Genomic DNA, 12,686 nt, shown 5'->3' with positions numbered 1-12,686 from the left:
CTAGATTATTTCTGTTACCAAAGGCTAGCTTCTACATCCCATGACCCAAATGTTGTTGCCTCAAAAGCAAAAGGAGTAGAGCAGGGCAGGAGGCATAATTAATTATGAACTCCAGGGGTAGGTCAGTACTGAGCATTTGCATGGTCCTGAGTGTGGCGTTTTTTATACATTTTGAATAGATTTTTTTTAAAGATTTATTTATTTACTACATGTAAGTACACTGTAGCTGTCTTCAGACACACCAGAAGAGGGCATCAGATTCTGTTACAGATGGTTGTGAGCCACCATGTGGTTGCTGGGATTTGAACTCAGGACCTCTGGAAGAACAGTCAGTGCTCTTAACCACTGAGCCATCTCTCCAGCCACCTTGAATAGATTTTTGTACAGGGTCAGAGACACTAACATAAAGAAAAATGGAAAAAATAAAATAAAAGAGAAAGAAGGGCTAGGAAGATGACTCATCTGGTAAGGGAATTTCCCACCAAGCCTGGTAACGTTAATTCCACCCTTGAGATCCACATAGTGGAAGGAGAGAACCAATTACCATGAATTGTTCTCTGATCAACACATGTGTATAGTGGCACATGAAAACTCACATGCACAAAATGTAACAAAATTAGTTTGTTTTTATTTTACAATGATTGTATTAATTACTTATTATTAATTTATAATTTTAATTACCTTTGTTTTGTTTTGTTTTATTATTTTATGTGCATGTATGTTTTGTCTATATGTATGTCGATGTACCATGTAGGTGCCTGATACCCACAGAGGGCAGAAAAGGACTTCAGATTACCTAGAACTGGAGTTATAGACAATTGTGAGCCACCATTTGGGTGAAAGAGCAGACTGTGCTCTTAACCACTGAGCCATCCCTCAAACCCCCTGTCAAATTTACTAAAGTGAGAAAGAAGCGTGACTCATGTTAGGTTGTTTTTTAATAGGTAAAGTGTTTTTGTAATGAAATTATATCTTTTCCTGAGCCATCTCTCCAGCCCTTCTTTGAGAATCTTAATGGAATTGTTTCTACATTTTCCAGTGGGCATAGGCAAGCCCCTTGCCTATGTGCTTTGCCTCCAATCTTCAGTTTAATACAAGATGTCAGGTTATTAGTGCTCACATTTTGTTTTCATGCTGTTGGGAATGACTCCAGAATAGTCTATGAGCCATGGAAGCACTCTGACCCTGACCTATAACCCTAGCTTCTCCGTACCATTAAGGTGACCATAATGTCTCAAAAATTCATTACCAATGGACCATTCACCTCAATTTCTAAACCAAAAAAGTGTGACTTGCTGCTTGGTTGGTATGTTATTAGACTTTTCTGACTTGTGAGTAGGGTGTGCTTAAAGAAAAGGTTTCTAAGCTGTACTAAGAGGAAAACTCATAGCTCTGAGTGCCTGCAGAAAGAAACAGGAGAGAGCATATGTCAGCAGCTTGACAGCACACCTAAAAGCTCTAGAACAAAAAGAAGCAAATACACCCAGGAGGAGTAGAGGGCAGGAAATAATCAAACTCACAGCTGAAATCAACCAAGTAGAAACAAAGAGGACCATACAAAGAATCAACAGAACCAAAAGTTGGTTCTTTGAAAAAAAATCAACAAGATAGAATAAACTCTTAGCTAGACTAAACAGAGGACACAGAGAGTGTGTCCAAAGCAAAAAAATCAGAAAAGAAAAGGGAGACATAACTACAGAATCAGAGGAAATTCAAAAAATCATCAGATCTTACTATAAAAGCCTATATTCAACAAAACTTGAAAATCTGGAGGAAATGGACAATTTCCTAGACAGATACCAGGTACTGAAGTTAAATCAGGAACAGATAAACCAGTTAAACAACCCCACCACTCCTAAGGAAATAGAATCAGTCATTAAAGGTCTCCCAAACAAAAAGAGCCCAGGTCCAGACGGGTTTAGTGCAGAATTCTATCAGACCTTCATAGAAGACCTCATACCAATACTATCCAAACTATTCCACAAAATTGAAACAGATGGAGCACTACCGAATTACTTCTATGAAGCCACAATTACTCTTATACCTAAACCACACAAAGACCCAACAAAGAAAGAGAACTTCAGACCAATTTACCTTATGAATATCGACGCAAAAATACTCATTAAATTCTTAGAAACTGAATCCAAAAGCACATCAAAACAATCATCCACCATGGTCAAGTAGGCTTCATCCCAGACATGCAGGGATGGTTTAATATACGGAAAACCATCTATGTAATCCACTATATGAACAAACTGAAAGAACAAAACCACATGATCATTTCATTAGATGCTGAGAAAGCATTTGACAAAATTCAACACCCCTTCATGATAAAAGTCCTGGAAAGAATAGAAATTCAAGGCCCATACCTAAACATAGTAAAAGCCATATACAGCAAACCAGTTGCTAACATTAAACTAAATGGAGAGAAACTTGAAGCAATCCCACTAAAATCAGGGACTAGACAAGGCTGCCCACTCTCTCCCTACTGATTCAATATAGTTCTTGAAGTTCTAGCCAGAGCAATCAGAAAACAAAAGGAGATCAAGGGGATACAGATCGGAAGAGAAGAAGTCAAAATATCACTATTTGCAGATGATATGATAGTATATTTAAGTGATCCCAAAAGTTCCACCAGAGAACTACTAAAGCTGATAAACAACTTCAGCCAAGTGGCTGGGTATAAAATTAACTCAAATAAATCAGTAGCCTTCCTCTACACAAAAGAGAAATAAGCTGAGAAAGAAATTAGGGAAACAACACCCTTCATAATAGTTCCAAATAATATAAAATATATCAGTGTGACTTTAACCAAGCAAGTAAAAGATCTGTACAATAAGAACTTCAAGCCTCTGAAGAAAGAAATTGAAGAAGATCTCAGAAGATGGAAAGATCTCCCATGCTCATGGATTGGCAGGATTAATATAGAAAAAAATGGACATTTTACCAAAAGCGATCTACAGATTCAATGCAATCCCCATCAAAATACCAATCCAGGGCTGGAGAGATGGCTCAGTGGTTAAGAGCACCCAACTGCTCTTCCAGAGGTCATGAGTTCAATTCCCAGCAACCACATGGTGGCTCACAACCATCTGTAAAGAGATCTGATGCCCTCTTCTGGTGTATCTGAAGACAGCTACGGTGTACTTAGATATGTAATAAATAAAAATAAATCTTTAAAAAAAATACCAATCCAATTCTTCAAAGAGTTAGACAGAACAATTTGCAAATTCATCTGGAATAACAAAAAACCTAGGATAGCTAAAACTATCCTCAACAATAAAAGGACTTCAGGGGGAATCACTATCCCTGAACTCAAGCAGTATTACAGAGCAATAGTGATAAAAACTGTATGGTATTGGTACAGAGACAGGCAGATAGACCAGTGTAATAGAATTGAAGACCCAGAAATGAACCCACACACCTATGATCACTTGATTTTTGACAAAGGAGCCAAAACCATCCAATGGAAAAAGGATAGCATTTTCAGCAAATGGTGCTGGTTCAACTGGAGGTCAACATGTAGAAGAATGCAGATCGATCCATTCTTATCACCCTGTACACAGTTTAAGTCCAAGTGGACCAAGGACCTCCACATCAAACCAGATACACTCAAACTAATGGAAGAAAAAGTGGGGAAGAATCTTGAACACATGGTCACTGGAGAAAATTTCCTGAACAAAACACCAGTGGCTTATGCTCTAAGATCAAGAACTGACAAATGGGATCTCATAAAACTGCAAAGCTTCTGTAAGGCAAAGGACACTGTGGTTAGGACAAAACGGCAACCAACAGATTGGGAAAAGATCTTTACCATTCCTACAACAGATAGATGCCTTATATCCAAAATACACAAAGAACTCACGAAGTTAGACTGCAGGGAGACAAATAACCCTATTAAAAATGGGGTTCAGACCTAAACAAAGAATTCACAACTGAGGAATACTGAATGGCTGAGAAGCACCTAAAGAAATGTTCAACATCTTTAGTCATAAGGGAAATGCAAATCAAAACAACCCTGAGATTTCACCTCACACCAGTGAGAATGGCTAAGATAAAAAACTCCGCGGACAGCAGATGCTGGCGAGGATGTGGAGAAAGAGGAACACTCCTCCATTGTTGGTGGGATTGCAGACTGGTGCAACTATTCTGGAAATCAGTCTGAAGGTTCCTCAGAAAATTGGACATTGAACTACCTGAGGATCCAGCTATACCTCTCTTGGGCATATACCCAAAAGATGCCCCAACATATAAAAAAGACACGTGCTCCACTATGTTCATAGCAGCCTTATTTATAATAGCCAGAAGCTGGAAAGAACCCAGATGCCCTTCAACAGAGGAATGGATACTGAAAATGTGGTACATCTACACAATGGAATATTACTCAGCTATCAAAAACAACGACTTTATGAAATTCATAGGCAAATGGATGAAACTGGAAAATATCATCCTGAGTGAGGTAACCCAATCACAGAAAAACACACATGGTATGCACTCACCGATAAGTGGATATTAGACCAAATGCTTGAATTACCCTAGATGCACAGAACACGTGAAAGTCAAGAAGGATAACCAAAATGTGAATGCTTCACTCCTTCTTTAAAAGGGGAGTGAAGGGGTTGGGGATTTAGCTCAGTGGTAGAGCGCTTGCCTAGGAAGCGCAAGGCCCTGGGTTCGGTCCCCAGCTCCGAAAAAAAGAACCAAAAAAAAAAAAAAAAAAAAAAAAAAAAAAAAAAAAAAAAAAAAAAAAAGGGGAGTGAAGAAGAATACCCTTAGAAGGGGATAGGGAGGCAAAGTTTAGAACAGAGGCAGAAGGAACACCCATTCAGAGCCTGCCCCACATGTGGCCTATACATATACAGTCACCAAACTAGACAAGATGGATGAAGCAAAGAAGTGCAGACCGACAGGAGCCGGATGTAGATCGCTCCTGAGAGACACAGCCAGAATACAGCAAATACAGAGGCGAATGCCAGCAGCAAACCACTGAACTGAGAATGGGACCCCCGTTGAAGGAATCAGAGAAAGGACTGGAAGAGCTTGAAGGGGCTCGAGACCCCATATGAACAACAATGACAACCAACCAGAGCTTCCAGGGACTAAGCCACTACCCAAAGACTATGACCCTGGACTCTGACCTCATAGGTAGTGTAAGACTCTCAGAGAGAATCTTCCCTCAGGAGGGAGATCCTCAAGCCCAATGACCAGACCGAGTCCACAGGCTGCAATCTGCAAGAGGATTTTTATTGATCAGGATACACAGGTATCTGTGGGCGTCCCAGTCAATTTGGAAGACTGGCACGCCTAGCAGAACCAGGGACGGGTTTTTATAGGGCATTGGGGAGCAGAAGCAGGCTTACAGAAGCAGATGCATGGTTACAGGGATGTGATTGGTGGAGTAAATGAGGCATACGTGTATGTTACCTATTTTGGCTATAATCATAACAGTGAGTTAGCAAAAAGTACATGGTGGTCAGGGCTTCCGGGGGGTCAGGGACTTTTTCTTTTTCCTGCCAGGTGGCCCATGGAGCAATGCCCATAATTTAGTCTGGTTTCTGCATTTTGTTTTCTTTTATGGTCTGTTTCGTCTAAATGATGGGTCAGCTTGTCCCACATATCTAAAAACTTACTTTTTACTTCTATAGTTGAGGGCCTTGGGCTTGTACAATTCCCTTTCTGGGAGGTGGTCTTTCAGTAGCAATGAATAGCCTAGTAAGGGCACCAATGGAAGGGAAGCCCTTGGTCCTGCTAAGACTGAACCCCCAGTGAACAGGATTCTTGCGGGGAGGGCGGTAATGGGGGGAGGATGGGGGAGGGGAACACCCATATAGAAGGGGAGGGGAAGGGGTTAGGGGTATGTTGGCCTGGAAACCGGGAATGGGAACAATTATTGAAATGTAAATAATAAATACCCCGTTTAATAAAGATGGGGGAAAAAAAAGAAAAGATTTCTTGGGGCTGGAGAGATGGCTCAGCGGTTAAGAGCCCTGACTGCTCTTCCAGGGGTCCTGAGTTCAATTCCCAGCAACCACATGGTGGCTCACAACCATCTGTAATGGGATCTGATGCCTTCTTCTGGTGTGTCTGAGGACAGCAACAGTGTACAGTGTACTTACATAAAACAAACAAATCTTTAAAACAGAATATCTTTATGGCTTCAAGTGGAGTTCTCATAGCACACCTTCCTTGACTATACTATATATGTATATGCATGCAATTCCACATGTGTAATTATGTGCACACTGGGAAGGTATGAATATATGTGCTTGCATGTGTACTGCAGAAGTATCATCACTACTGTAAAAGGTCTGGGCTCCTCTGGAGGCAGCCCTTTCAGTTTTTAGCGTGAGAGTTTAAAAAAAAGAAACGGTTTCTTGTATTCTTGTTGTGCAGCGCAGGATAGCCTAAAACTTGAGATCCTTTGTCTTTCGTTCCTTCATGCTGGGTTACTGACATGTGCAACCATGAACATTTTAAATATCATTGTTTGCTTTTCACTTGCAAAAATAATTCTAACTACATGTATTTATTTGTCCACTTATTTGTTTGCTGATGTGTGTGTGTGTGCATTGTATGTATTCGCACATGTATACCGTGACCTGCTTATGGCTGTCAGAGGACAGTTTGCAGAAGTTGGTTCTTCCTGCTGGGTCCCAAACTCAAGTTGTGAAGCTTGGTATCCGGCAGCTTTGCTCTCTCTAAGCTGCGTTTCTGACCCTCGAAGTACGTTTTAAAAAAATCTCATTGTAGTTCAGTCTGGTTTGGATCCGAGCTTCTAGCTAAGGCTGGCCTCAACATTCTGGTAATCCTTCTGCCTTAGGCTTCTCAACTGCTGGGATTCCAGTGTGATGCACTGTTCTCATTTGCTTCCCACTGCTGTGATAAAATACTCCAACCAAAAGCAACATACAAAGGTTGCCACAATTCATCATGGACGGAAGTCAGAGCAGAAACTCAAGGCAGGAACCTGATCACTGGCTTGCTCTTTTAGTTGTTGTTTGTTTTGTTTTGGGATGTGTTTGTTTGTTTTAGAAAACATTTTTTGGGCTGGAAAGATAGCTCAGTTGTTAAGTGTACTGACTGCTCTTCCAGAGGTCCTGAGTTCAAATCCCAGCAATCACATGGTGGCTCACAACCATCTGTAATGGAATCCAATGCCCTCTTCTGGTGTGTCTGAAGACAGCTACAGTGTACATATAATAAATGAATAAATCTTTAAAAAAAAAAGAAAACATTTTTTGACATTTTTTAATATGCATGGGTGTTTTGCCTGCATGCATGTCTGTATACCACACGTGTGTAATATCCATCGAGGCCAGAAGATATTGAACTCTTGGAACTGGAGGTTCGGGGAGCTATGAGCTACCATGTGCTGGGATTAGAACCCGCATCCTCTGGAAGTACATCCAGTACTTTAACCACTCAGCCATCTCTTCAGCCCCAATGATAGTTTTCTTTACTTTCTTTCTTTCTATGATTATTTACTTACACTCTAGCTGTCCTCAGACACACCAGAAGCGGGCATCAGATCTCATTACAGATGGTTGTGAACCACCATGTAGTTGCTGGGATTTGAACTCAGGACCTCAGAGCAGTCGGTGATCTTAACCCCTGAACCATCTCTCCAACCCTTTCTTTTTTTGAGACAGGTTTTAACTATGTAGCTCTGCTGTCCTGCAACTCACTATATGTACATCAGGCTGCCCTCAAACTCACCGACATCCGCCTCCCCTTGCCTTTTGACTGCTGGAATTAAAGGCATGTGCCACTGTGCCCAGCCAATGCTAGCTTTCCTTTATACCCCAGGTCCCACCTGTCCAGGAACAGTGTTGCCCAAAGTAGAATGCTCCCTCCCACTTCAGTTAGCAGCTAAATTCCTCACACCCCACCCATGGCCACAGACCAAATAGATCAAGGCGGTCCTTCGTTTGATGTTCCCTACTCCCAAGTGACTCTAGGTGGTGTCAGGTTGATATTAAATGCTAAACAGAATACTCAACATACCCATCTAAATGTCTGTGTGTATGTGTGTGTGTGTCTGTGTGTGTGTGTGTGTGTGTCTGTGTGTGTGTGTGTGTGTGTGTGTGCTTGTGTGACTTCAGCATCCTAGTTGGAATTATATCATTCTCTCTAGTCTTTTTTTTAAAAGATTTATTTATTTATTTATTTATTTATTTATTTATTTATTTATTTATTTATTATGAGTACACTGGTACACTGAAGCTGTCTTCAGACACACCAGAAGAGGGCATCAGAGCTCATTACAGATGGTTGTGAGCCACCATATATGGTTGCAGGGAATTGAACTCAGGACATCTGGAAGAGCAGTCACTGAGCCATCTCTCCAGCCCCAATATCATTCTCAAGGATTGCAAAGTACTGTTAAAATCCAGGAGAACAGATAATGTTTCAACTGCAGGACAATTTGTAATTATTTCTTTACAATTTTAAATTAAACCAATTCAGTTTGAATAATGTTACTTTTGTGCATCTTTTTCAGGGCTAACCACTTGGCACTGGATAACCAATTGGTATGTGCTGGGAAAAACCACTTCTCCCACACCTTGGGTTGATTCTCTGTGTATCCTTGGCTGTCCTGGAACTCACTCTGTAAACCAGGCTGGCCTCAAATTCACAGAGATCCACTTGCTTTGCTTCCCAAGTACCAGAATTAAAGGTGTGCACTGCCACCACCTATCTAAATTGTGTTTTCAAAGAGGATCTGACACTTCAGCCTACGTTGTCCTGGAACTCACAAATAGCATTAACCAGCTGAGATGTAGTTTCTAAGTTCAATATTCCAATGCCTTTCTCAGGACTTCTCTTGTTCCTGGAGTTTGCTGTCACTAGATTTTACCTTCTTCAGAGCCTCTGGAGAAGAGTTGCTGTTTTGGCTAGTATATTCAACTTTGTGAAAGATTTAAAAATCACAGAAAAGTTGTACAAACGCCCCCTTTGTTCCTAAACACTGAATATGTTTTCTAAGGGCAATATTCTTTTATAAATTTCTTACATTTTTCATTTCCTCCCTTCTTTCCTCCTCCTCCTCCTCCTCTTCCTCCTCCTCCTCCTCCTCCTCCTCCTCCTCCTTCTCTCTCTCTCTCTCTCTCTCTCTCTCTCTCTCTCTCTCACACACACACACACACACACACACACACACACACACACACACACACACAGGAGTGTACACCTGGAATCTCAACCCCCAAGAGGCACAGGCAGGCAGATCTCTGTGAGTTTGAGGCCAGCCTGGTCTACAAAATGAGTTCCAGGTCAGCCAGGAGTGTTTACACATAGAAACCCTATCTCAAAAAAACAAGAGAAGATAGCCCTGCCCCTTGCCAGTTGTTGCATTCAGGAGAGCAGGCCCTGAGCCTCTCCTAGGCAGCACAGTAGAGTTGGCCCTGGTAGGGGGAGCACAGATTAGCTGGTCCTGTGGTTCCTTGTGCATGAGCTCAGAAGAGCTGGCCCCTAGATCATGAGAGATGGAAAGCTGGTCTTGCCTCTCACTGTTGGGAGAGCAGGCCTTACACCTCCCCTGGACAACACAGTGGAGCTGGCCCTGATCTCGAAGTCATGGGTGAGTCAGCCCCAAGGGTGTGATAGGACAAGAGCTGACCCACCCCCTTGCTGGCTGCAGCACTTGGGAGAATGGGCCCCATGCCTTGACTGTGCAGCACATTGGAGCCAGGTCCAGTCCCAGGGCAAGAGAGCAAGAGAACTAACCCTGCCTCCTGCTGATGTTGGCATTGGATGGTTTAGCAAGAGCAGTGCTAGACAGTTTGCTTGGGTGGTGCAGATAAGAAAGAGGCTCAGATCCAGGCATTTGAGATGGCCCAGCCGGACAGTTGTGAACTCTTAGGGCACTTCAAAGGGCCAGTGCTGCTTATCCAAAGCTGCAGGATCTCCATGACACAGGGCAACAACAGGATAACCTGAAGGAGTCCTGGTGAGGATCCAATATTGATGGTGTCACAGAAGCCAGAGGTCTCAAACCAGACCAATGACTCATTGCAGGGAACATTAGCTAGTGAAGATGTGTGGAGAGTGGGACACAGTGTGACACACTACAGCTTCCAAGACAAGATGGGGTGTGTGTGTGTTTTATTTTGTGAGGGGAAGTTGCAGGGGAAGAGGGCAGATATGAGTAAACAGGAAGATGAATGGGACTGGGGTGCATGATGTGAAACTCGAAAAGAATCAAAAAAAGAAATCCCCCTCCAAAAAAACTGTGAGACGAGAGTAAGACACACACACACACACACACACACACACACACACACACACACACGCACACACACAGAGAGAGAGACAGAGACAGAGAGAGACAGAGAGAGACACACAGAGAGAGACACACAGAGAGAGACACACAGAGAGAGAGAGAACACAAGAGATCGCAAGAGCACAGGATACACAGAGAGACACACAATGGAGACTGTACCACACTGCATATATGGAGGTCAGAGGACAACTACTGGGAGTAAGCTTTCTCCTTCCACCACATAGATTTTAAGAATCAAACTCGGGGTCTGGAGAGATGGCTCAGAGGTTAAGAGCACTGACTGCTCTTCCAGAGGTCCTGAGTTCAATCCCAATAACCACATGGTGGCTCACAACCATCTGTAATGGGCTCTGATGCCCTCTTCCGGTGTGTCTGAAGAGCGACCATGTACTCATATACATAAAATAGATAAATAAATCTTAAAAAAAAAAGAATCAAACTCAGGTTGTCAGGTTTGGCAGCAATCCCCTTTACCTGTGGAACCAACTCCCTAACCACAATATTTTTTATTTAATTTATTTATTATTATTTTTTGTTCTATTTTACACTCCAGATTTTAATCCCCTCCCCATCCTGCTGAGGCGGAGCATGACCCTGTAGGAAGACAGCATTCTCAATATTTTTTTCATTTTTGCAGTACTAGACTACTGTGCTACAACCCAGACCAAGGAGATTCTCTTACATAACTACAGACAATGACTACAATCAGGAAATTGACACATTATGTAGTACTCATCCCATATTTACCTTCAGCTTGTATACTTTCTAAAATGACCTTATAGTGAAATGGTCATTTTCTGATTGGGGGTGGAATTCCACATTGAGCATTCCTTCGGGTTAGCTTACCCCTTTTGTCACCATTTATCTCAATCAGATCTTAAGCCTTTCTCTGGTTTTTAAGACTTTTTTCAGGTGTTCAGGCCAGTGATTTTAAAGAACAAACTTCAACTTGTGGGTTTCTGCTATTTATTTATGATTTATAGCAACAATAAAATACTGCAAAGAATTCAAATGGTTCATGAAACAAAAGTGTGCTACAGAATTGACTATTAGGTAGCCAGTAAGAATAAGAGTTTATTTCATGACCTAGGAAAAGATTGCAATTTCTAAGCAAAAAAATCCTATTTATTTATTTATTTATTTATTTATTTATTTATTTATAAATACACTATAGTACTGATACACCAGAAGAGGGCATCAGATCCCATTACGGATGGTTTTGAGCCACCATGTGGTTGCTGGGAATCGAACTCAGGATCTCTGGAAAAACAGTCAGTGCTCTTAACCACTGAGCCACCTCTCCATCCTGAAAAAAAAACCTTAATGGGTGTGATGATTTGTATATGCTTGGCCAAGGGAGTGGCACTATTAGGAGGTGTGGCCTTGTTGGACTAGTTATGGCCTTGTGGGTGTGTGGCTTTAATATCCTTGTTCTAGCTGCCTAGAACAAGAAGTATTCTGCTAACAGCCGCCAGATGATGTAGAACTCCCAGTTCCCCCTGCACCATGCCTGCCTGGATGCTGCCATGCTCCAGCCTTGATGATAATGGACTGAACTTCTGAACCTGTAAGCCAGCCCCAATTAAATGTTGTCCTTATAAGAGTTGCCTTGGGGGCTGGAGAGATGGCTCAGCGGTTAAGAGCACCCAACTGCTCTTCCAAGGGTCATGAGTTCAATTCCCAGCAACCACATGGTGGCTCACAACCATCTGTAAAGAGATTTGATGCCCTCTTCTGGTGTATCTGAAGACAGCTACAGTGTACTTATATATATAATAAATAAAATAAATCTTAAAAAAAAAAAAAAGAGTTGCCTTGGTCATGGTGTCTGTTCACAGCAGTAAAACCCTAACTAAGACAATAGGTATAACAGAACATTTGTATAAAAGTTGTAGCCTTATGAGGCCTAGAACTCTCTATGTATACTAGGCTGGTCTTGAACTCACAGAGATCAAGGAGACTGAGAGCAGTAGAAAAAAACTGCCCAGATTCTACTTGCCAACATTCAAATTCAGTCGCAGGCTTTTTGGGCCATAAAACTAACTTTCTTTCTTTCTTTCTTTCTTTCTTTCTTTCTTTCTTTCTTTCTTTCTTTCTTTCCTTTCTTCCTTCCTCCTTCCTTCCTTTCCTTCCTTCCTTCCTTCCTTCCTTCCTTCCTTTGTTTTACTTTACTGTTTCTTTTAATTAATTAATTAATTAATTAATTTATTTATTTATTTAATGTATGTGAGTACACTTTCAATGTCTTCAGAAACACCAGAAGAGGTCATCAGATCTCATTACAGATGGTTGTGAGCCACCATGTGGTTGCTGGGACTTGAACACAGGACCTTTGGATGAGCAGTTAGTGTTCTTAACCACTGAGCCATCTCTCCAGCCCCTTTTACTGTTTCTTTACAAGAAT

Source organism: Rattus norvegicus, chromosome X (assembly GCF_036323735.1).
Source record: "Rattus norvegicus strain BN/NHsdMcwi chromosome X, GRCr8, whole genome shotgun sequence".
NCBI classification, from domain to species: Eukaryota; Metazoa; Chordata; class Mammalia; order Rodentia; family Muridae; genus Rattus; species Rattus norvegicus.
The sequence above is the reverse complement of the archived record's forward strand: the minus strand, read 5'-3'. Positions refer to the sequence as shown.